Below are 21,541 nucleotides of genomic sequence, written 5' to 3' on the forward strand. Positions count from 1 at the left end.
GGTACCTTGAGCACCCTGCCTCCACCCTGATATCTTTTATAGCTCCTGCCAATGAAAAAAGGCAAAGTACCCTATGGTACTTTAAAAAAAAAAAAAAACAAAAAAAAAACAGATGTAAATTGTAATTGGTTCAGCACTGCTCAGTGGAAAAAGGAGGGGGCAAAATAGGTCTTAATGCAATCTGTAGCCCATATCTGACTCTAAACAAATCCTACATCTATAGCTGCTGCTCTGCCTTTTTGCAATAGCTATCAAAGCCATCAAGGTGTACGAGGTCGGCACAAGCCACCTCACCCTGGGCCAGCTTTCTAGCTTTCCAAAAGAGTTTCGGAGGCCTGGGCCTTCTTGGTTTGTAGCTCAGGTTTCTCTTTATTCACACGTAAATCTTTCACCTTTTACTAAAGATTTCTGTGGGGTGGAATGTTGATGAGTTCTACTTATTTATCTGGGCTGTCCTGTTGCAAAGCTGGCCTAAGAGATGGCCAAGGCTCTGTTGGGGATGGAGTCTAAGTGAGGGAATCTATGAATAAATAAATAATTAAACAGGTAAGAGTCTTACTTTTTTTCCCCCACGTCCAAGGCTGGCAAATCAACCGCTACCACCCATTGTCTACATTGGTTCTTTCTCTAGGAACACCACAAAGACCAGAACAATAGGGACGGCTAGAGTGAAGTACAAGACAGAACCCCAGACCCACAGCTAGTTCCAACATGGCTTAAACAGTCAGTGACTGAGTGAATGAATGAATGGGAACGAATGGCTATCTCTATAAATGATTGGGAGCTAGTAATCTGGCTCAGGGCAAAGACCAGAACAATAGGAACAGCTAGAGTGAAGTAAGTGACAGAACTCCAGACCCACAGCCAATTCCAACATGGCTTAAACAGTCAGTGAGTCAGTGACTGAGCGAATGAATGAATGAATGGGAACGAATGGCTATCTCTATAAGTGATTGGGAACTAGTAATCTGGCTCAGGGTAAGGTACCTTGAGCACCCTGCCTCCACCCTGATATCTTTTATAGCTCCTGCCAAAGAAAAAAGGCAAAGCACCCTATGGTTCTTTCTCTAGGAACACCGCAAAGACCAGAACAATAGGAACAGCTAGAGTGAAGTAAGTGACAGAACTCCAGACCCACAGCCAATTCCAACATGGCTTAAACAGTCAGTGAGTCAGTGACTGAGCGAATGAATGAATGAATGGGAACGAATGGCTATCTCTATAAGTGATTGGGAACTAGTAATCTGGCTCAGGGTAAGGTACCTTGAGCACCCTGCCTCCACCCTGATATCTTTTATAGCTCCTGCCAATGAAAAAAGGCAAAGTACCCTATGGTACTTTAAAAAAAAAAAAAAAAAAAAAACAGATGTAAATTGTAATTGGTTCAGCACTGCTCAGTGGAAAAAGGAGGGGGCAAAATAGGTCTTAATGCAATCTGTAGCCCATATCTGACTCTAAACAAATCCTACATCTATAGCTGCTGCTCTGCCTTTTTGCAATAGCTATCAAAGCCATCAAGGTGTACGAGGTCGGCACAAGCCACCTCACCCTGGGCCAGCTTTCTAGCTTTCCAAAAGAGTTTCGGAGGCCTGGGCCTTCTTGGTTTGTAGCTCAGGTTTCTCTTTATTCACACGTAAATCTTTCACCTTTTACTAAAGATTTCTGTGGGGTGGAATGTTGATGAGTTCTACTTATTTATCTGGGCTGTCCTGTTGCAAAGCTGGCCGTTTCATGGTTTGGCCTAAGAGATGGCCAAGGCTCTGTTGGGGATGGAGTCTAAGTGAGGGAATCTATGAATAAATAAATAAGTAAACAGGTAAGAGCCTTACTTTTTTTTCGCCACATCCAAGGCTGGCAAATCAACCGCTACCACCCATTGTCTACATTGGTTCTTTCTCTAGGAACACCGCAAAGACCAGAACAATAGGGACGGCTAGAGTGAAGTACAAGACAGAACCCCAGACCCACAGCTAGTTCCAACATGGCTTAAACAGTCAGTGACTGAGTGAATGAATGAATGGGAACGAATGGCTATCTCTATAAGTGATTAGGAGCTAGTAATCTGGCTCAGGGCAAAGACCAGAACAATAGGAACAGCTAGAGTGAAGTAAGTGACAGAACTCCAGACCCACAGCCAATTCCAACATGGCTTAAACAGTCAGTGAGTCAGTGACTGAGTGAATGAAGGAATGAATGAATGGGAACGAATGGCTATCTCTATAAGTGATTGGGAACTAGTAATCTGGCTCAGGGTAAGGTACCTTGAGCACCCTGCCTCCACCCTGATATCTTTTATAGCTCCTGCCAATGAAAAAAGGCAAAGTACCCTATGGTACTTTAAAAAAAAAAAAAAACAAAAAAAAAAACAGATGTAAATTGTAATTGGTTCAGCACTGCTCAGTGGAAAAAGGAGGGGGCAAAATAGGTCTTAATGCAATCTGTAGCCCATATCTGACTCTAAACAAATCCTACATCTATAGCTGCTGCTCTGCCTTTTTGCAATAGCTATCAAAGCCATCAAGGTGTACGAGGTCGGCACAAGCCACCTCACCCTGGGCCAGCTTTCTAGCTTTCCAAAAGAGTTTCGGAGGCCTGGGCCTTCTTGGTTTGTAGCTCAGGTTTCTCTTTATTCACACGTAAATCTTTCACCTTTTACTAAAGATTTCTGTGGGGTGGAATGTTGATGAGTTCTACTTATTTATCTGGGCTGTCCTGTTGCAAAGCTGGCCGTTTCGTGGTTTGGCCTAAGAGATGGCCAAGGCTCTGTTGGGGATGGAGTCTAAGTGAGGGAATCTATGAATAAATAAATAAGTAAACAGGTAAGAGCCTTACTTTTTTTTCGCCACATCCAAGGCTGGCAAATCAACCGCTACCACCCATTGTCTACATTGGTTCTTTCTCTAGGAACACCGCAAAGACCAGAACAATAGGGAGGGCTAGAGTGAAGTACAAGACAGAACCCCAGACCCACAGCTAGTTCCAACATGGCTTAAACAGTCAGTGACTGAGTGAATGAATGAATGGGAACGAATGGCTATCTCTATAAGTGATTAGGAGCTAGTAATCTGGCTCAGGGCAAAGACCAGAACAATAGGAACAGCTAGAGTGAAGTAAGTGACAGAACTCCAGACCCACAGCCAATTCCAACATGGCTTAAACAGTCAGTGAGTCAGTGACTGAGTGAATAAAGGAATGAATGAATGGGAACGAATGGCTATCTCTATAAGTGATTGGGAACTAGTAATCTGGCTCAGGGTAAGGTACCTTGAGCACCCTGCCTCCACCCTGATATCTTTTATAGCTCCTGCCAATGAAAAAAGGCAAAGTACCCTATGGTACTTTAAAAAAAAAAAAAAAAAAAAAAAAAAACAGATGTAAATTGTAATTGGTTCAGCACTGCTCAGTGGAAAAAGGAGGGGGCAAAATAGGTCTTAATGCAATCTGTAGCCCATATCTGACTCTAAACAAATCCTACATCTATAGCTGCTGCTCTGCCTTTTTGCAATAGCTATCAAAGCCATCAAGGTGTACGAGGTCGGCACAAGCCACCTCACCCTGGGCCAGCTTTCTAGCTTTCCAAAAGAGTTTCGGAGGCCTGGGCCTTCTTGGTTTGTAGCTCAGGTTTCTCTTTATTCACACGTAAATCTTTCACCTTTTACTAAAGATTTCTGTGGGGTGGAATGTTGATGAGTTCTACTTATTTATCTGGGCTGTCCTGTTGCAAAGCTGGCCTAAGAGATGGCCAAGGCTCTGTTGGGGATGGAGTCTAAGTGAGGGAATCTATGAATAAATAAATAATTAAACAGGTAAGAGTCTTACTTTTTTTCCCCCACGTCCAAGGCTGGCAAATCAACCGCTACCACCCATTGTCTACATTGGTTCTTTCTCTAGGAACACCACAAAGACCAGAACAATAGGGACGGCTAGAGTGAAGTACAAGACAGAACCCCAGACCCACAGCTAGTTCCAACATGGCTTAAACAGTCAGTGACTGAGTGAATGAATGAATGGGAACGAATGGCTATCTCTATAAATGATTGGGAGCTAGTAATCTGGCTCAGGGCAAAGACCAGAACAATAGGAACAGCTAGAGTGAAGTAAGTGACAGAACTCCAGACCCACAGCCAATTCCAACATGGCTTAAACAGTCAGTGAGTCAGTGACTGAGCGAATGAATGAATGAATGGGAACGAATGGCTATCTCTATAAGTGATTGGGAACTAGTAATCTGGCTCAGGGTAAGGTACCTTGAGCACCCTGCCTCCACCCTGATATCTTTTATAGCTCCTGCCAAAGAAAAAAGGCAAAGCACCCTATGGTTCTTTCTCTAGGAACACCGCAAAGACCAGAACAATAGGAACAGCTAGAGTGAAGTAAGTGACAGAACTCCAGACCCACAGCCAATTCCAACATGGCTTAAACAGTCAGTGAGTCAGTGACTGAGCGAATGAATGAATGAATGGGAACGAATGGCTATCTCTATAAGTGATTGGGAACTAGTAATCTGGCTCAGGGTAAGGTACCTTGAGCACCCTGCCTCCACCCTGATATCTTTTATAGCTCCTGCCAATGAAAAAAGGCAAAGTACCCTATGGTACTTTAAAAAAAAAAAAAAAAAAAAAACAGATGTAAATTGTAATTGGTTCAGCACTGCTCAGTGGAAAAAGGAGGGGGCAAAATAGGTCTTAATGCAATCTGTAGCCCATATCTGACTCTAAACAAATCCTACATCTATAGCTGCTGCTCTGCCTTTTTGCAATAGCTATCAAAGCCATCAAGGTGTACGAGGTCGGCACAAGCCACCTCACCCTGGGCCAGCTTTCTAGCTTTCCAAAAGAGTTTCGGAGGCCTGGGCCTTCTTGGTTTGTAGCTCAGGTTTCTCTTTATTCACACGTAAATCTTTCACCTTTTACTAAAGATTTCTGTGGGGTGGAATGTTGATGAGTTCTACTTATTTATCTGGGCTGTCCTGTTGCAAAGCTGGCCTAAGAGATGGCCAAGGCTCTGTTGGGGATGGAGTCTAAGTGAGGGAATCTATGAATAAATAAATAATTAAACAGGTAAGAGTCTTACTTTTTTTCCCCCACGTCCAAGGCTGGCAAATCAACCGCTACCACCCATTGTCTACATTGGTTCTTTCTCTAGGAACACCACAAAGACCAGAACAATAGGGACGGCTAGAGTGAAGTACAAGACAGAACCCCAGACCCACAGCTAGTTCCAACATGGCTTAAACAGTCAGTGACTGAGTGAATGAATGAATGGGAACGAATGGCTATCTCTATAAATGATTGGGAGCTAGTAATCTGGCTCAGGGCAAAGACCAGAACAATAGGAACAGCTAGAGTGAAGTAAGTGACAGAACTCCAGACCCACAGCCAATTCCAACATGGCTTAAACAGTCAGTGAGTCAGTGACTGAGCGAATGAATGAATGAATGGGAACGAATGGCTATCTCTATAAGTGATTGGGAACTAGTAATCTGGCTCAGGGTAAGGTACCTTGAGCACCCTGCCTCCACCCTGATATCTTTTATAGCTCCTGCCAAAGAAAAAAGGCAAAGCACCCTATGGTTCTTTCTCTAGGAACACCGCAAAGACCAGAACAATAGGAACAGCTAGAGTGAAGTAAGTGACAGAACTCCAGACCCACAGCCAATTCCAACATGGCTTAAACAGTCAGTGAGTCAGTGACTGAGCGAATGAATGAATGAATGGGAACGAATGGCTATCTCTATAAGTGATTGGGAACTAGTAATCTGGCTCAGGGTAAGGTACCTTGAGCACCCTGCCTCCACCCTGATATCTTTTATAGCTCCTGCCAATGAAAAAAGGCAAAGTACCCTATGGTACTTTAAAAAAAAAAAAAAAAAAAAAACAGATGTAAATTGTAATTGGTTCAGCACTGCTCAGTGGAAAAAGGAGGGGGCAAAATAGGTCTTAATGCAATCTGTAGCCCATATCTGACTCTAAACAAATCCTACATCTATAGCTGCTGCTCTGCCTTTTTGCAATAGCTATCAAAGCCATCAAGGTGTACGAGGTCGGCACAAGCCACCTCACCCTGGGCCAGCTTTCTAGCTTTCCAAAAGAGTTTCGGAGGCCTGGGCCTTCTTGGTTTGTAGCTCAGGTTTCTCTTTATTCACACGTAAATCTTTCACCTTTTACTAAAGATTTCTGTGGGGTGGAATGTTGATGAGTTCTACTTATTTATCTGGGCTGTCCTGTTGCAAAGCTGGCCGTTTCATGGTTTGGCCTAAGAGATGGCCAAGGCTCTGTTGGGGATGGAGTCTAAGTGAGGGAATCTATGAATAAATAAATAAGTAAACAGGTAAGAGCCTTACTTTTTTTTCGCCACATCCAAGGCTGGCAAATCAACCGCTACCACCCATTGTCTACATTGGTTCTTTCTCTAGGAACACCGCAAAGACCAGAACAATAGGGACGGCTAGAGTGAAGTACAAGACAGAACCCCAGACCCACAGCTAGTTCCAACATGGCTTAAACAGTCAGTGACTGAGTGAATGAATGAATGGGAACGAATGGCTATCTCTATAAGTGATTAGGAGCTAGTAATCTGGCTCAGGGCAAAGACCAGAACAATAGGAACAGCTAGAGTGAAGTAAGTGACAGAACTCCAGACCCACAGCCAATTCCAACATGGCTTAAACAGTCAGTGAGTCAGTGACTGAGTGAATGAAGGAATGAATGAATGGGAACGAATGGCTATCTCTATAAGTGATTGGGAACTAGTAATCTGGCTCAGGGTAAGGTACCTTGAGCACCCTGCCTCCACCCTGATATCTTTTATAGCTCCTGCCAATGAAAAAAGGCAAAGTACCCTATGGTACTTTAAAAAAAAAAAAAAACAAAAAAAAAACAGATGTAAATTGTAATTGGTTCAGCACTGCTCAGTGGAAAAAGGAGGGGGCAAAATAGGTCTTAATGGAATCTGTAGCCCATATCTGACTCTAAACAAATCCTACATCTATAGCTGCTGCTCTGCCTTTTTGCAATAGCTATCAAAGCCATCAAGGTGTACGAGGTCGGCACAAGCCACCTCACCCTGGGCCAGCTTTCTAGCTTTCCAAAAGAGTTTCGGAGGCCTGGGCCTTCTTGGTTTGTAGCTCAGGTTTCTCTTTATTCACACGTAAATCTTTCACCTTTTACTAAAGATTTCTGTGGGGTGGAATGTTGATGAGTTCTACTTATTTATCTGGGCTGTCCTGTTGCAAAGCTGGCCTAAGAGATGGCCAAGGCTCTGTTGGGGATGGAGTCTAAGTGAGGGAATCTATGAATAAATAAATAAGTAAACAGGTAAGAGCCTTACTTTTTTTTCGCCACATCCAAGGCTGGCAAATCAACCGCTACCACCCATTGTCTACATTGGTTCTTTCTCTAGGAACACCGCAAAGACCAGAACAATAGGGACGGCTAGAGTGAAGTACAAGACAGAACCCCAGACCCACAGCTAGTTCCAACATGGCTTAAACAGTCAGTGACTGAGTGAATGAATGAATGGGAACGAATGGCTATCTCTATAAGTGATTAGGAGCTAGTAATCTGGCTCAGGGCAAAGACCAGAACAATAGGAACAGCTAGAGTGAAGTAAGTGACAGAACTCCAGACCCACAGCCAATTCCAACATGGCTTAAACAGTCAGTGAGTCAGTGACTGAGTGAATGAAGGAATGAATGAATGGGAACGAATGGCTATCTCTATAAGTGATTGGGAACTAGTAATCTGGCTCAGGGTAAGGTACCTTGAGCACCCTGCCTCCACCCTGATATCTTTTATAGCTCCTGCCAATGAAAAAAGGCAAAGTACCCTATGGTACTTTAAAAAAAAAAAAAAACAAAAAAAAAACAGATGTAAATTGTAATTGGTTCAGCACTGCTCAGTGGAAAAAGGAGGGGGCAAAATAGGTCTTAATGGAATCTGTAGCCCATATCTGACTCTAAACAAATCCTACATCTATAGCTGCTGCTCTGCCTTTTTGCAATAGCTATCAAAGCCATCAAGGTGTACGAGGTCGGCACAAGCCACCTCACCCTGGGCCAGCTTTCTAGCTTTCCAAAAGAGTTTCGGAGGCCTGGGCCTTCTTGGTTTGTAGCTCAGGTTTCTCTTTATTCACACGTAAATCTTTCACCTTTTACTAAAGATTTCTGTGGGGTGGAATGTTGATGAGTTCTACTTATTTATCTGGGCTGTCCTGTTGCAAAGCTGGCCTAAGAGATGGCCAAGGCTCTGTTGGGGATGGAGTCTAAGTGAGGGAATCTATGAATAAATAAATAATTAAACCGGTAAGAGCCTTACTTTTTTTCCCCCACGTCCAAGGCTGGCAAATCAACCGCTACCACCCATTGTCTACATTGGTTCTTTCTCTAGGAACACCACAAAGACCAGAACAATAGGGACGGCTAGAGTGAAGTACAAGACAGAACCCCAGACCCACAGCTAGTTCCAACATGGCTTAAACAGTCAGTGACTGAGTGAATGAATGAATGGGAACGAATGGCTATCTCTATAAATGATTGGGAGCTAGTAATCTGGCTCAGGGCAAAGACCAGAACAATAGGAACAGCTAGAGTGAAGTAAGTGACAGAACTCCAGACCCACAGCCAATTCCAACATGGCTTAAACAGTCAGTGAGTCAGTGACTGAGCGAATGAATGAATGAATGGGAACGAATGGCTATCTCTATAAGTGATTGGGAACTAGTAATCTGGCTCAGGGTAAGGTACCTTGAGCACCCTGCCTCCACCCTGATATCTTTTATAGCTCCTGCCAATGAAAAAAGGCAAAGTACCCTATGGTACTTTAAAAAAAAAAAAAAAAAAAAAACAGATGTAAATTGTAATTGGTTCAGCACTGCTCAGTGGAAAAAGGAGGGGGCAAAATAGGTCTTAATGCAATCTGTAGCCCATATCTGACTCTAAACAAATCCTACATCTATAGCTGCTGCTCTGCCTTTTTGCAATAGCTATCAAAGCCATCAAGGTGTACGAGGTCGGCACAAGCCACCTCACCCTGGGCCAGCTTTCTAGCTTTCCAAAAGAGTTTCGGAGGCCTGGGCCTTCTTGGTTTGTAGCGCAGGTTTCTCTTTATTCACACGTAAATCTTTCACCTTTTGCTAAAGATTTCTGTGGGGTGGAATGTTGATGAGTTCTACTTATTTATCTGGGCTGTCCTGTTGCAAAGCTGGCCGTTTCGTGGTTTGGCCTAAGAGATGGCCAAGGCTCTGTTGGGGATGGAGTCTAAGTGAGGGAATCTATGAATAAATAAATAAGTAAACAGGTAAGAGCCTTACTTTTTTTTCGCCACATCCAAGGCTGGCAAATCAACCGCTACCACCCATTGTCTACATTGGTTCTTTCTCTAGGAACACCGCAAAGACCAGAACAATAGGGACGGCTAGAGTGAAGTACAAGACAGAACCCCAGACCCACAGCTAGTTCCAACATGGCTTAAACAGTCAGTGACTGAGTGAATGAATGAATGGGAACGAATGGCTATCTCTATAAGTGATTAGGAGCTAGTAATCTGGCTCAGGGCAAAGACCAGAACAATAGGAACGGCTAGAGTGAAGTAAGTGACAGAACTCCAGACCCACAGCCAATTCCAACATGGCTTAAACAGTCAGTGAGTCAGTGACTGAGTGAATGAAGGAATGAATGAATGGGAACGAATGGCTATCTCTATAAGTGATTGGGAACTAGTAATCTGGCTCAGGGTAAGGTACCTTGAGCACCCTGCCTCCACCCTGATATCTTTTATAGCTCCTGCCAATGAAAAAAGGCAAAGTACCCTATGGTACTTTAAAAAAAAAAAAAAACAAAAAAAAAACAGATGTAAATTGTAATTGGTTCAGCACTGCTCAGTGGAAAAAGGAGGGGGCAAAATAGGTCTTAATGGAATCTGTAGCCCATATCTGACTCTAAACAAATCCTACATCTATAGCTGCTGCTCTGCCTTTTTGCAATAGCTATCAAAGCCATCAAGGTGTACGAGGTCGGCACAAGCCACCTCACCCTGGGCCAGCTTTCTAGCTTTCCAAAAGAGTTTCGGAGGCCTGGGCCTTCTTGGTTTGTAGCTCAGGTTTCTCTTTATTCACACGTAAATCTTTCACCTTTTACTAAAGATTTCTGTGGGGTGGAATGTTGATGAGTTCTACTTATTTATCTGGGCTGTCCTGTTGCAAAGCTGGCCTAAGAGATGGCCAAGGCTCTGTTGGGGATGGAGTCTAAGTGAGGGAATCTATGAATAAATAAATAATTAAACCGGTAAGAGCCTTACTTTTTTTCCCCCACGTCCAAGGCTGGCAAATCAACCGCTACCACCCATTGTCTACATTGGTTCTTTCTCTAGGAACACCACAAAGACCAGAACAATAGGGACGGCTAGAGTGAAGTACAAGACAGAACCCCAGACCCACAGCTAGTTCCAACATGGCTTAAACAGTCAGTGACTGAGTGAATGAATGAATGGGAACGAATGGCTATCTCTATAAATGATTGGGAGCTAGTAATCTGGCTCAGGGCAAAGACCAGAACAATAGGAACAGCTAGAGTGAAGTAAGTGACAGAACTCCAGACCCACAGCCAATTCCAACATGGCTTAAACAGTCAGTGAGTCAGTGACTGAGCGAATGAATGAATGAATGGGAACGAATGGCTATCTCTATAAGTGATTGGGAACTAGTAATCTGGCTCAGGGTAAGGTACCTTGAGCACCCTGCCTCCACCCTGATATCTTTTATAGCTCCTGCCAATGAAAAAAGGCAAAGTACCCTATGGTACTTTAAAAAAAAAAAAAAAAAAAAAACAGATGTAAATTGTAATTGGTTCAGCACTGCTCAGTGGAAAAAGGAGGGGGCAAAAATAGGTCTTAATGCAATCTGTAGCCCATATCTGACTCTAAACAAATCCTACATCTATAGCTGCTGCTCTGCCTTTTTGCAATAGCTATCAAAGCCATCAAGGTGTACGAGGTCGGCACAAGCCACCTCACCCTGGGCCAGCTTTCTAGCTTTCCAAAAGAGTTTCGGAGGCCTGGGCCTTCTTGGTTTGTAGCTCAGGTTTCTCTTTATTCACACGTAAATCTTTCACCTTTTACTAAAGATTTCTGTGGGGTGGAATGTTGATGAGTTCTACTTATTTATCTGGGCTGTCCTGTTGCAAAGCTGGCCGTTTCATGGTTTGGCCTAAGAGATGGCCAAGGCTCTGTTGGGGATGGAGTCTAAGTGAGGGAATCTATGAATAAATAAATAAGTAAACAGGTAAGAGCCTTACTTTTTTTTCGCCACATCCAAGGCTGGCAAATCAACCGCTACCACCCATTGTCTACATTGGTTCTTTCTCTAGGAACACCGCAAAGACCAGAACAATAGGGACGGCTAGAGTGAAGTACAAGACAGAACCCCAGACCCACAGCTAGTTCCAACATGGCTTAAACAGTCAGTGACTGAGTGAATGAATGAATGGGAACGAATGGCTATCTCTATAAGTGATTAGGAGCTAGTAATCTGGCTCAGGGCAAAGACCAGAACAATAGGAACAGCTAGAGTGAAGTAAGTGACAGAACTCCAGACCCACAGCCAATTCCAACATGGCTTAAACAGTCAGTGAGTCAGTGACTGAGTGAATGAAGGAATGAATGAATGGGAACGAATGGCTATCTCTATAAGTGATTGGGAACTAGTAATCTGGCTCAGGGTAAGGTACCTTGAGCACCCTGCCTCCACCCTGATATCTTTTATAGCTCCTGCCAATGAAAAAAGGCAAAGTACCCTATGGTACTTTAAAAAAAAAAAAAAACAAAAAAAAAAACAGATGTAAATTGTAATTGGTTCAGCACTGCTCAGTGGAAAAAGGAGGGGGCAAAATAGGTCTTAATGGAATCTGTAGCCCATATCTGACTCTAAACAAATCCTACATCTATAGCTGCTGCTCTGCCTTTTTGCAATAGCTATCAAAGCCATCAAGGTGTACGAGGTCGGCACAAGCCACCTCACCCTGGGCCAGCTTTCTAGCTTTCCAAAAGAGTTTCGGAGGCCTGGGCCTTCTTGGTTTGTAGCTCAGGTTTCTCTTTATTCACACGTAAATCTTTCACCTTTTACTAAAGATTTCTGTGGGGTGGAATGTTGATGAGTTCTACTTATTTATCTGGGCTGTCCTGTTGCAAAGCTGGCCTAAGAGATGGCCAAGGCTCTGTTGGGGATGGAGTCTAAGTGAGGGAATCTATGAATAAATAAATAATTAAACCGGTAAGAGCCTTACTTTTTTTCCCCCACGTCCAAGGCTGGCAAATCAACCGCTACCACCCATTGTCTACATTGGTTCTTTCTCTAGGAACACCACAAAGACCAGAACAATAGGGACGGCTAGAGTGAAGTACAAGACAGAACCCCAGACCCACAGCTAGTTCCAACATGGCTTAAACAGTCAGTGACTGAGTGAATGAATGAATGGGAACGAATGGCTATCTCTATAAATGATTGGGAGCTAGTAATCTGGCTCAGGGCAAAGACCAGAACAATAGGAACAGCTAGAGTGAAGTAAGTGACAGAACTCCAGACCCACAGCCAATTCCAACATGGCTTAAACAGTCAGTGAGTCAGTGACTGAGCGAATGAATGAATGAATGGGAACGAATGGCTATCTCTATAAGTGATTGGGAACTAGTAATCTGGCTCAGGGTAAGGTACCTTGAGCACCCTGCCTCCACCCTGATATCTTTTATAGCTCCTGCCAATGAAAAAAGGCAAAGTACCCTATGGTACTTTAAAAAAAAAAAAAAAAAAAAAAAAAACAGATGTAAATTGTAATTGGTTCAGCACTGCTCAGTGGAAAAAGGAGGGGGCAAAATAGGTCTTAATGCAATCTGTAGCCCATATCTGACTCTAAACAAATCCTACATCTATAGCTGCTGCTCTGCCTTTTTGCAATAGCTATCAAAGCCATCAAGGTGTACGAGGTCGGCACAAGCCACCTCACCCTGGGCCAGCTTTCTAGCTTTCCAAAAGAGTTTCGGAGGCCTGGGCCTTCTTGGTTTGTAGCGCAGGTTTCTCTTTATTCACACGTAAATCTTTCACCTTTTACTAAAGATTTCTGTGGGGTGGAATGTTGATGAGTTCTACTTATTTATCTGGGCTGTCCTGTTGCAAAGCTGGCCGTTTCGCGGTTTGGCCTAAGAGATGGCCAAGGCTCTGTTGGGGATGGAGTCTAAGTGAGGGAATCTATGAATAAATAAATAAGTAAACAGGTAAGAGCCTTACTTTTTTTTCGCCACATCCAAGGCTGGCAAATCAACCGCTACCACCCATTGTCTACATTGGTTCTTTCTCTAGGAACACCACAAAGACCAGAACAATAGGGACGGCTAGAGTGAAGTACAAGACAGAACCCCAGACCCACAGCTAGTTCCAACATGGCTTAAACAGTCAGTGACTGAGTGAATGAATGAATGGGAACGAATGGCTATCTCTATAAATGATTGGGAGCTAGTAATCTGGCTCAGGGCAAAGACCAGAACAATAGGAACAGCTAGAGTGAAGTAAGTGACAGAACTCCAGACCCACAGCCAATTCCAACATGGCTTAAACAGTCAGTGAGTCAGTGACTGAGCGAATGAATGAATGAATGGGAACGAATGGCTATCTCTATAAGTGATTGGGAACTAGTAATCTGGCTCAGGGTAAGGTACCTTGAGCACCCTGCCTCCACCCTGATATCTTTTATAGCTCCTGCCAAAGAAAAAAGGCAAAGCACCCTATGGTTCTTTCTCTAGGAACACCGCAAAGACCAGAACAATAGGAACAGCTAGAGTGAAGTAAGTGACAGAACTCCAGACCCACAGCCAATTCCAACATGGCTTAAACAGTCAGTGAGTCAGTGACTGAGCGAATGAATGAATGAATGGGAACGAATGGCTATCTCTATAAGTGATTGGGAACTAGTAATCTGGCTCAGGGTAAGGTACCTTGAGCACCCTGCCTCCACCCTGATATCTTTTATAGCTCCTGCCAATGAAAAAAGGCAAAGTACCCTATGGTACTTTAAAAAAAAAAAAAAAAAAAAAACAGATGTAAATTGTAATTGGTTCAGCACTGCTCAGTGGAAAAAGGAGGGGGCAAAATAGGTCTTAATGCAATCTGTAGCCCATATCTGACTCTAAACAAATCCTACATCTATAGCTGCTGCTCTGCCTTTTTGCAATAGCTATCAAAGCCATCAAGGTGTACGAGGTCGGCACAAGCCACCTCACCCTGGGCCAGCTTTCTAGCTTTCCAAAAGAGTTTCGGAGGCCTGGGCCTTCTTGGTTTGTAGCTCAGGTTTCTCTTTATTCACACGTAAATCTTTCACCTTTTGCTAAAGATTTCTGTGGGGTGGAATGTTGATGAGTTCTACTTATTTATCTGGGCTGTCCTGTTGCAAAGCTGGCCGTTTCGTGGTTTGGCCTAAGAGATGGCCAAGGCTCTGTTGGGGATGGAGTCTAAGTGAGGGAATCTATGAATAAATAAATAAGTAAACAGGTAAGAGCCTTACTTTTTTTTCGCCACATCCAAGGCTGGCAAATCAACCGCTACCACCCATTGTCTACATTGGTTCTTTCTCTAGGAACACCGCAAAGACCAGAACAATAGGGACGGCTAGAGTGAAGTACAAGACAGAACCCCAGACCCACAGCTAGTTCCAACATGGCTTAAACAGTCAGTGACTGAGTGAATGAATGAATGGGAACGAATGGCTATCTCTATAAGTGATTAGGAGCTAGTAATCTGGCTCAGGGCAAAGACCAGAACAATAGGAACAGCTAGAGTGAAGTAAGTGACGGAACTCCAGACCCACAGCCAATTCCAACATGGCTTAAACAGTCAGTGAGTCAGTGACTGAGTGAATGAAGGAATGAATGAATGGGAACGAATGGCTATCTCTATAAGTGATTGGGAACTAGTAATCTGGCTCAGGGTAAGGTACCTTGAGCACCCTGCCTCCACCCTGATATCTTTTATAGCTCCTGCCAATGAAAAAAGGCAAAGTACCCTATGGTACTTTAAAAAAAAAAAAAAACAAAAAAAAAACAGATGTAAATTGTAATTGGTTCAGCACTGCTCAGTGGAAAAAGGAGGGGGCAAAATAGGTCTTAATGGAATCTGTAGCCCATATCTGACTCTAAACAAATCCTACATCTATAGCTGCTGCTCTGCCTTTTTGCAATAGCTATCAAAGCCATCAAGGTGTACGAGGTCGGCACAAGCCACCTCACCCTGGGCCAGCTTTCTAGCTTTCCAAAAGAGTTTCGGAGGCCTGGGCCTTCTTGGTTTGTAGCTCAGGTTTCTCTTTATTCACACGTAAATCTTTCACCTTTTACTAAAGATTTCTGTGGGGTGGAATGTTGATGAGTTCTACTTATTTATCTGGGCTGTCCTGTTGCAAAGCTGGCCTAAGAGATGGCCAAGGCTCTGTTGGGGATGGAGTCTAAGTGAGGGAATCTATGAATAAATAAATAATTAAACCGGTAAGAGCCTTACTTTTTTTCCCCCACGTCCAAGGCTGGCAAATCAACCGCTACCACCCATTGTCTACATTGGTTCTTTCTCTAGGAACACCACAAAGACCAGAACAATAGGGACGGCTAGAGTGAAATACAAGACAGAACCCCAGACCCACAGCTAGTTCCAACATGGCTTAAACAGTCAGTGACTGAGTGAATGAATGAATGGGAACGAATGGCTATCTCTATAAATGATTGGGAGCTAGTAATCTGGCTCAGGGCAAAGACCAGAACAATAGGAACAGCTAGAGTGAAGTAAGTGACAGAACTCCAGACCCACAGCCAATTCCAACATGGCTTAAACAGTCAGTGAGTCAGTGACTGAGCGAATGAATGAATGAATGGGAACGAATGGCTATCTCTATAAGTGATTGGGAACTAGTAATCTGGCTCAGGGTAAGGTACCTTGAGCACCCTGCCTCCACCCTGATATCTTTTATAGCTCCTGCCAAAGAAAAAAGGCAAAGCACCCTATGGTTCTTTCTCTAGGAACACCGCAAAGACCAGAACAATAGGAACAGCTAGAGTGAAGTAAGTGACAGAACTCCAGACCCACAGCCAATTCCAACATGGCTTAAACAGTCAGTGAGTCAGTGACTGAGTGAATGAAGGAATGAATGAATGGGAACGAATGGCTATCTCTATAAGTGATTGGGAACTAGTAATCTGGCTCAGGGTAAGGTACCTTGAGCACCCTGCCTCCACCCTGATATCTTTTATAGCTCCTGCCAATGAAAAAAGGCAAAGTACCCTATGGTACTTTAAAAAAAAAAAAAAACAAAAAAAAAACAGATGTAAATTGTAATTGGTTCAGCACTGCTCAGTGGAAAAAGGAGGGGGCAAAATAGGTCTTAATGGAATCTGTAGCCCATATCTGACTCTAAACAAATCCTACATCTATAGCTGCTGCTCTGCCTTTTTGCAATAGCTATCAAAGCCATCAAGGTGTACGAGGTCGGCACAAGCCACCTCACCCTGGGCCAGCTTTCTAGCTTTCCAAAAGAGTTTCGGAGGCCTGGGCCTTCTTGGTTTGTAGCTCAGGTTTCTCTTTATTCACACGTAAATCTTTCACCTTTTGCTAAAGATTTCTGTGGGGTGGAATGTTGATGAGTTCTACTTATTTATCTGGGCTGTCCTGTTGCAAAGCTGGCCGTTTCGTGGTTTGGCCTAAGAGATGGCCAAGGCTCTGTTGGGGATGGAGTCTAAGTGAGGGAATCTATGAATAAATAAATAAGTAAACAGGTAAGAGCCTTACTTTTTTTTCGCCACATCCAAGGCTGGCAAATCAACCGCTACCACCCATTGTCTACATTGGTTCTTTCTCTAGGAACACCGCAAAGACCAGAACAATAGGGACGGCTAGAGTGAAGTACAAGACAGAACCCCAGACCCACAGCTAGTTCCAACATGGCTTAAACAGTCAGTGACTGAGTGAATGAATGAATGGGAACGAATGGCTATCTCTATAAGTGATTAGGAGCTAGTAATCTGGCTCAGGGCAAAGACCAGAACAATAGGAACAGCTAGAGTGAAGTAAGTGACGGAACTCCAGACCCACAGCCAATTCCAACATGGCTTAAACAGTCAGTGAGTCAGTGACTGAGTGAATGAAGGAATGAATGAATGGGAACGAATGGCTATCTCTATAAGTGATTGGGAACTAGTAATCTGGCTCAGGGTAAGGTACCTTGAGCACCCTGCCTCCACCCTGATATCTTTTATAGCTCCTGCCAATGAAAAAAGGCAAAGTACCCTATGGTACTTTAAAAAAAAAAAAAAACAAAAAAAAAACAGATGTAAATTGTAATTGGTTCAGCACTGCTCAGTGGAAAAAGGAGGGGGCAAAATAGGTCTTAATGGAATCTGTAGCCCATATCTGACTCTAAACAAATCCTACATCTATAGCTGCTGCTCTGCCTTTTTGCAATAGCTATCAAAGCCATCAAGGTGTACGAGGTCGGCACAAGCCACCTCACCCTGGGCCAGCTTTCTAGCTTTCCAAAAGAGTTTCGGAGGCCTGGGCCTTCTTGGTTTGTAGCTCAGGTTTCTCTTTATTCACACGTAAATCTTTCACCTTTTACTAAAGATTTCTGTGGGGTGGAATGTTGATGAGTTCTACTTATTTATCTGGGCTGTCCTGTTGCAAAGCTGGCCTAAGAGATGGCCAAGGCTCTGTTGGGGATGGAGTCTAAGTGAGGGAATCTATGAATAAATAAATAATTAAACCGGTAAGAGCCTTACTTTTTTTCCCCCACGTCCAAGGCTGGCAAATCAACCGCTACCACCCATTGTCTACATTGGTTCTTTCTCTAGGAACACCACAAAGACCAGAACAATAGGGACGGCTAGAGTGAAATACAAGACAGAACCCCAGACCCACAGCTAGTTCCAACATGGCTTAAACAGTCAGTGACTGAGTGAATGAATGAATGGGAACGAATGGCTATCTCTATAAATGATTGGGAGCTAGTAATCTGGCTCAGGGCAAAGACCAGAACAATAGGAACAGCTAGAGTGAAGTAAGTGACAGAACTCCAGACCCACAGCCAATTCCAACATGGCTTAAACAGTCAGTGAGTCAGTGACTGAGCGAATGAATGAATGAATGGGAACGAATGGCTATCTCTATAAGTGATTGGGAACTAGTAATCTGGCTCAGGGTAAGGTACCTTGAGCACCCTGCCTCCACCCTGATATCTTTTATAGCTCCTGCCAAAGAAAAAAGGCAAAGCACCCTATGGTTCTTTCTCTAGGAACACCGCAAAGACCAGAACAATAGGAACAGCTAGAGTGAAGTAAGTGACAGAACTCCAGACCCACAGCCAATTCCAACATGGCTTAAACAGTCAGTGAGTCAGTGACTGAGTGAATGAAGGAATGAATGAATGGGAACGAATGGCTATCTCTATAAGTGATTGGGAACTAGTAATCTGGCTCAGGGTAAGGTACCTTGAGCACCCTGCCTCCACCCTGATATCTTTTATAGCTCCTGCCAATGAAAAAAGGCAAAGTACCCTATGGTACTTTAAAAAAAAAAAAAAACAAAAAAAAAACAGATGTAAATTGTAATTGGTTCAGCACTGCTCAGTGGAAAAAGGAGGGGGCAAAATAGGTCTTAATGGAATCTGTAGCCCATATCTGACTCTAAACAAATCCTACATCTATAGCTGCTGCTCTGCCTTTTTGCAATAGCTATCAAAGCCATCAAGGTGTACGAGGTCGGCACAAGCCACCTCACCCTGGGCCAGCTTTCTAGCTTTCCAAAAGAGTTTCGGAGGCCTGGGCCTTCTTGGTTTGTAGCTCAGGTTTCTCTTTATTCACACGTAAATCTTTCACCTTTTACTAAAGATTTCTGTGGGGTGGAATGTTGATGAGTTCTACTTATTTATCTGGGCTGTCCTGTTGCAAAGCTGGCCTAAGAGATGGCCAAGGCTCTGTTGGGGATGGAGTCTAAGTGAGGGAATCTATGAATAAATAAATAATTAAACCGGTAAGAGCCTTACTTTTTTTCCCCCACGTCCAAGGCTGGCAAATCAACCGCTACCACCCATTGTCTACATTGGTTCTTTCTCTAGGAACACCACAAAGACCAGAACAATAGGGACGGCTAGAGTGAAGTACAAGACAGAACCCCAGACCCACAGCTAGTTCCAACATGGCTTAAACAGTCAGTGACTGAGTGAATGAATGAATGGGAACGAATGGCTATCTCTATAAATGATTGGGAGCTAGTAATCTGGCTCAGGGCAAAGACCAGAACAATAGGAACAGCTAGAGTGAAGTAAGTGACAGAACTCCAGACCCACAGCCAATTCCAACATGGCTTAAACAGTCAGTGAGTCAGTGACTGAGCGAATGAATGAATGAATGGGAACGAATGGCTATCTCTATAAGTGATTGGGAACTAGTAATCTGGCTCAGGGTAAGGTACCTTGAGCACCCTGCCTCCACCCTGATATCTTTTATAGCTCCTGCCAATGAAAAAAGGCAAAGTACCCTATGGTACTTTAAAAAAAAAAAAAAAAAAAAAAAAAACAGATGTAAATTGTAATTGGTTCAGCACTGCTCAGTGGAAAAAGGAGGGGGCAAAATAGGTCTTAATGCAATCTGTAGCCCATATCTGACTCTAAACAAATCCTACATCTATAGCTGCTGCTCTGCCTTTTTGCAATAGCTATCAAAGCCATCAAGGTGTACGAGGTCGGCACAAGCCACCTCACCCTGGGCCAGCTTTCTAGCTTTCCAAAAGAGTTTCGGAGGCCTGGGCCTTCTTGGTTTGTAGCGCAGGTTTCTCTTTATTCACACGTAAATCTTTCACCTTTTACTAAAGATTTCTGTGGGGTGGAATGTTGATGAGTTCTACTTATTTATCTGGGCTGTCCTGTTGCAAAGCTGGCCGTTTCGTGGTTTGGCCTAAGAGATGGCCAAGGCTCTGTTGGGGATGGAGTCTAAGTGAGGGAATCTATGAATAAATAAATAAGTAAACAGGTAAGAGCCTTACTTTTTTTTCGCCACATCCAAGGCTGGCAAATCAACCGCTACCACCCATTGTCTACATTGGTTCTTTCTCTAGGAACACAGCAAAGACCAGAACAATAGGGACGGCTAGAGTGAAGTACAAGACAGAACCCCAGACCCACAGCTAGTTCCAACATGGCTTAAACAGTCAGTGACTGAGTGAATGAATGAATGGGAACGAATGGCTATCTCTATAAGTGATTAGGAGCTAGTAATCTGGCTCAGGGCAAAGACCAGAACAATAGGAACAGCTAGAGTGAAGTAAGTGACAGAACTCCAGACCCACAGCCAATTCCAACATGGCTTAAACAGTCAGTGAGTCAGTGACTGAGTGAATGAAGGAATGAATGAATGGGAACGAATGGCTATCTCTATAAGTGATTGGGAACTAGTAATCTGGCTCAGGGTAAGGTACCTTGAGCACCCTGCCTCCACCCTGATATCTTTTATAGCTCCTGCCAAAGAAAAAAGGCAAAGCACCCTATGGTTCTTTCTCTAGGAACACCGCAAAGACCAGAACAATAGGAACAGCTTGAGTGAAGTAAGTGACAGAACTCCAGACCCACAGCCAATTCCAACATGGCTTAAACAGTCAGTGAGTCAGTGACTGAGTGAATGAAGGAATGAATGAATGGGAACGAATGGCTATCTCTATAAGTGATTGGGAACTAGTAATCTGGCTCAGGGTAAGGTACCTTGAGCACCCTGCCTCCACCCTGATATCTTTTATAGCTCCTGCCAATGAAAAAAGGCAAAGTACCCTATGGTACTTTAAAAAAAAAAAAAAAAAAAAAAAAAAACAGATGTAAATTGTAATTGGTTCAGCACTGCTCAGTGGAAAAAGGAGGGGGCAAAATAGGTCTTAATGCAATCTGTAGCCCATATCTGACTCTAAACAAATCCTACATCTATAGCTGCTGCTCTGCCTTTTTGCAATAGCTATCAAAGCCATCAAGGTGTACGAGGTCGGCACAAGCCACCTCACCCTGGGCCAGCTTTCTAGCTTTCCAAAAGAGTTTCGGAGGCCTGGGCCTTCTTGGTTTGTAGCTCAGGTTTCTCTTTATTCACACGTAAATCTTTCACCTTTTACTAAAGATTTCTGTGGGGTGGAATGTTGATGAGTTCTACTTATTTATCTGGGCTGTCCTGTTGCAAAGCTGGCCGTTTCGTGGTTTGGCCTAAGAGATGGCCAAGGCTCTGTTGGGGATGGAGTCTAAGTGAGGGAATCTATGAATAAATAAATAAGTAAACAGGTAAGAGCCTTACTTTTTTTTCGCCACATCCAAGGCTGGCAAATCAACCGCTACCACCCATTGTCTACATTGGTTCTTTCTCTAGGAACACCGCAAAGACCAGAACAATAGGGACGGCTAGAGTGAAGTACAAGACAGAACCCCAGACCCACAGCTAGTTCCAACATGGCTTAAACAGTCAGTGACTGAGTGAATGAATGAATGGGAACGAATGGC

The 21,541-nt window shown here is 43.6% G+C and overlaps 20 non-coding genes across 20 annotated transcripts; all 20 read left to right on the forward strand.

Annotated features, from left to right (window-relative positions):
* The first annotated feature begins 353 nt into the window (after positions 1-353).
* Positions 354-467, forward strand: LOC128320676 (U5 spliceosomal RNA). The gene has a single exon (XR_008304245.1). It is a non-coding gene; the product is annotated as a U5 spliceosomal RNA (small nuclear RNA).
* Positions 468-1,607: 1,140 nt separating this feature from the next.
* Positions 1,608-1,721, forward strand: LOC128320677 (U5 spliceosomal RNA). Its single transcript, XR_008304246.1, has one exon. It is a non-coding gene; the product is annotated as a U5 spliceosomal RNA (small nuclear RNA).
* Positions 1,722-2,610: 889 nt separating this feature from the next.
* LOC128320679 (U5 spliceosomal RNA) lies at positions 2,611-2,724 on the forward strand. Its single transcript, XR_008304250.1, has one exon. It is a non-coding gene; the product is annotated as a U5 spliceosomal RNA (small nuclear RNA).
* An 889-nt stretch (positions 2,725-3,613) lies between these two features.
* LOC128320681 (U5 spliceosomal RNA) lies at positions 3,614-3,727 on the forward strand. Its single transcript, XR_008304251.1, has one exon. It is a non-coding gene; the product is annotated as a U5 spliceosomal RNA (small nuclear RNA).
* Positions 3,728-4,867: 1,140 nt separating this feature from the next.
* Positions 4,868-4,981, forward strand: LOC128320682 (U5 spliceosomal RNA). Its single transcript, XR_008304253.1, has one exon. It is a non-coding gene; the product is annotated as a U5 spliceosomal RNA (small nuclear RNA).
* Positions 4,982-6,121: 1,140 nt separating this feature from the next.
* On the forward strand, positions 6,122-6,235 carry LOC128320683 (U5 spliceosomal RNA). The gene has a single exon (XR_008304254.1). It is a non-coding gene; the product is annotated as a U5 spliceosomal RNA (small nuclear RNA).
* An 888-nt stretch (positions 6,236-7,123) lies between these two features.
* On the forward strand, positions 7,124-7,237 carry LOC128320684 (U5 spliceosomal RNA). The gene has a single exon (XR_008304255.1). It is a non-coding gene; the product is annotated as a U5 spliceosomal RNA (small nuclear RNA).
* Positions 7,238-8,109: 872 nt separating this feature from the next.
* On the forward strand, positions 8,110-8,223 carry LOC128320685 (U5 spliceosomal RNA). The gene has a single exon (XR_008304256.1). It is a non-coding gene; the product is annotated as a U5 spliceosomal RNA (small nuclear RNA).
* Positions 8,224-9,087: 864 nt separating this feature from the next.
* On the forward strand, positions 9,088-9,201 carry LOC128320878 (U5 spliceosomal RNA). The gene has a single exon (XR_008304472.1). It is a non-coding gene; the product is annotated as a U5 spliceosomal RNA (small nuclear RNA).
* An 888-nt stretch (positions 9,202-10,089) lies between these two features.
* On the forward strand, positions 10,090-10,203 carry LOC128320686 (U5 spliceosomal RNA). The gene has a single exon (XR_008304258.1). It is a non-coding gene; the product is annotated as a U5 spliceosomal RNA (small nuclear RNA).
* Positions 10,204-11,068: 865 nt separating this feature from the next.
* LOC128320687 (U5 spliceosomal RNA) lies at positions 11,069-11,182 on the forward strand. The gene has a single exon (XR_008304259.1). It is a non-coding gene; the product is annotated as a U5 spliceosomal RNA (small nuclear RNA).
* An 889-nt stretch (positions 11,183-12,071) lies between these two features.
* On the forward strand, positions 12,072-12,185 carry LOC128320688 (U5 spliceosomal RNA). Its single transcript, XR_008304260.1, has one exon. It is a non-coding gene; the product is annotated as a U5 spliceosomal RNA (small nuclear RNA).
* An 868-nt stretch (positions 12,186-13,053) lies between these two features.
* On the forward strand, positions 13,054-13,167 carry LOC128320853 (U5 spliceosomal RNA). Its single transcript, XR_008304439.1, has one exon. It is a non-coding gene; the product is annotated as a U5 spliceosomal RNA (small nuclear RNA).
* Positions 13,168-14,323: 1,156 nt separating this feature from the next.
* LOC128320850 (U5 spliceosomal RNA) lies at positions 14,324-14,437 on the forward strand. Its single transcript, XR_008304436.1, has one exon. It is a non-coding gene; the product is annotated as a U5 spliceosomal RNA (small nuclear RNA).
* Positions 14,438-15,325: 888 nt separating this feature from the next.
* On the forward strand, positions 15,326-15,439 carry LOC128320689 (U5 spliceosomal RNA). The gene has a single exon (XR_008304261.1). It is a non-coding gene; the product is annotated as a U5 spliceosomal RNA (small nuclear RNA).
* Positions 15,440-16,587: 1,148 nt separating this feature from the next.
* Positions 16,588-16,701, forward strand: LOC128320851 (U5 spliceosomal RNA). The gene has a single exon (XR_008304437.1). It is a non-coding gene; the product is annotated as a U5 spliceosomal RNA (small nuclear RNA).
* An 888-nt stretch (positions 16,702-17,589) lies between these two features.
* LOC128320691 (U5 spliceosomal RNA) lies at positions 17,590-17,703 on the forward strand. Its single transcript, XR_008304263.1, has one exon. It is a non-coding gene; the product is annotated as a U5 spliceosomal RNA (small nuclear RNA).
* A 1,148-nt stretch (positions 17,704-18,851) lies between these two features.
* On the forward strand, positions 18,852-18,965 carry LOC128320692 (U5 spliceosomal RNA). The gene has a single exon (XR_008304264.1). It is a non-coding gene; the product is annotated as a U5 spliceosomal RNA (small nuclear RNA).
* An 868-nt stretch (positions 18,966-19,833) lies between these two features.
* On the forward strand, positions 19,834-19,947 carry LOC128320854 (U5 spliceosomal RNA). The gene has a single exon (XR_008304440.1). It is a non-coding gene; the product is annotated as a U5 spliceosomal RNA (small nuclear RNA).
* Positions 19,948-21,116: 1,169 nt separating this feature from the next.
* LOC128320693 (U5 spliceosomal RNA) lies at positions 21,117-21,230 on the forward strand. Its single transcript, XR_008304265.1, has one exon. It is a non-coding gene; the product is annotated as a U5 spliceosomal RNA (small nuclear RNA).
* The last annotated feature ends 311 nt before the right edge of the window (positions 21,231-21,541 follow it).

Source organism: Pangasianodon hypophthalmus, chromosome 1 (genome assembly GCF_027358585.1).
Source record: "Pangasianodon hypophthalmus isolate fPanHyp1 chromosome 1, fPanHyp1.pri, whole genome shotgun sequence".
Lineage (NCBI taxonomy): Eukaryota > Metazoa > Chordata > Actinopteri > Siluriformes > Pangasiidae > Pangasianodon > Pangasianodon hypophthalmus.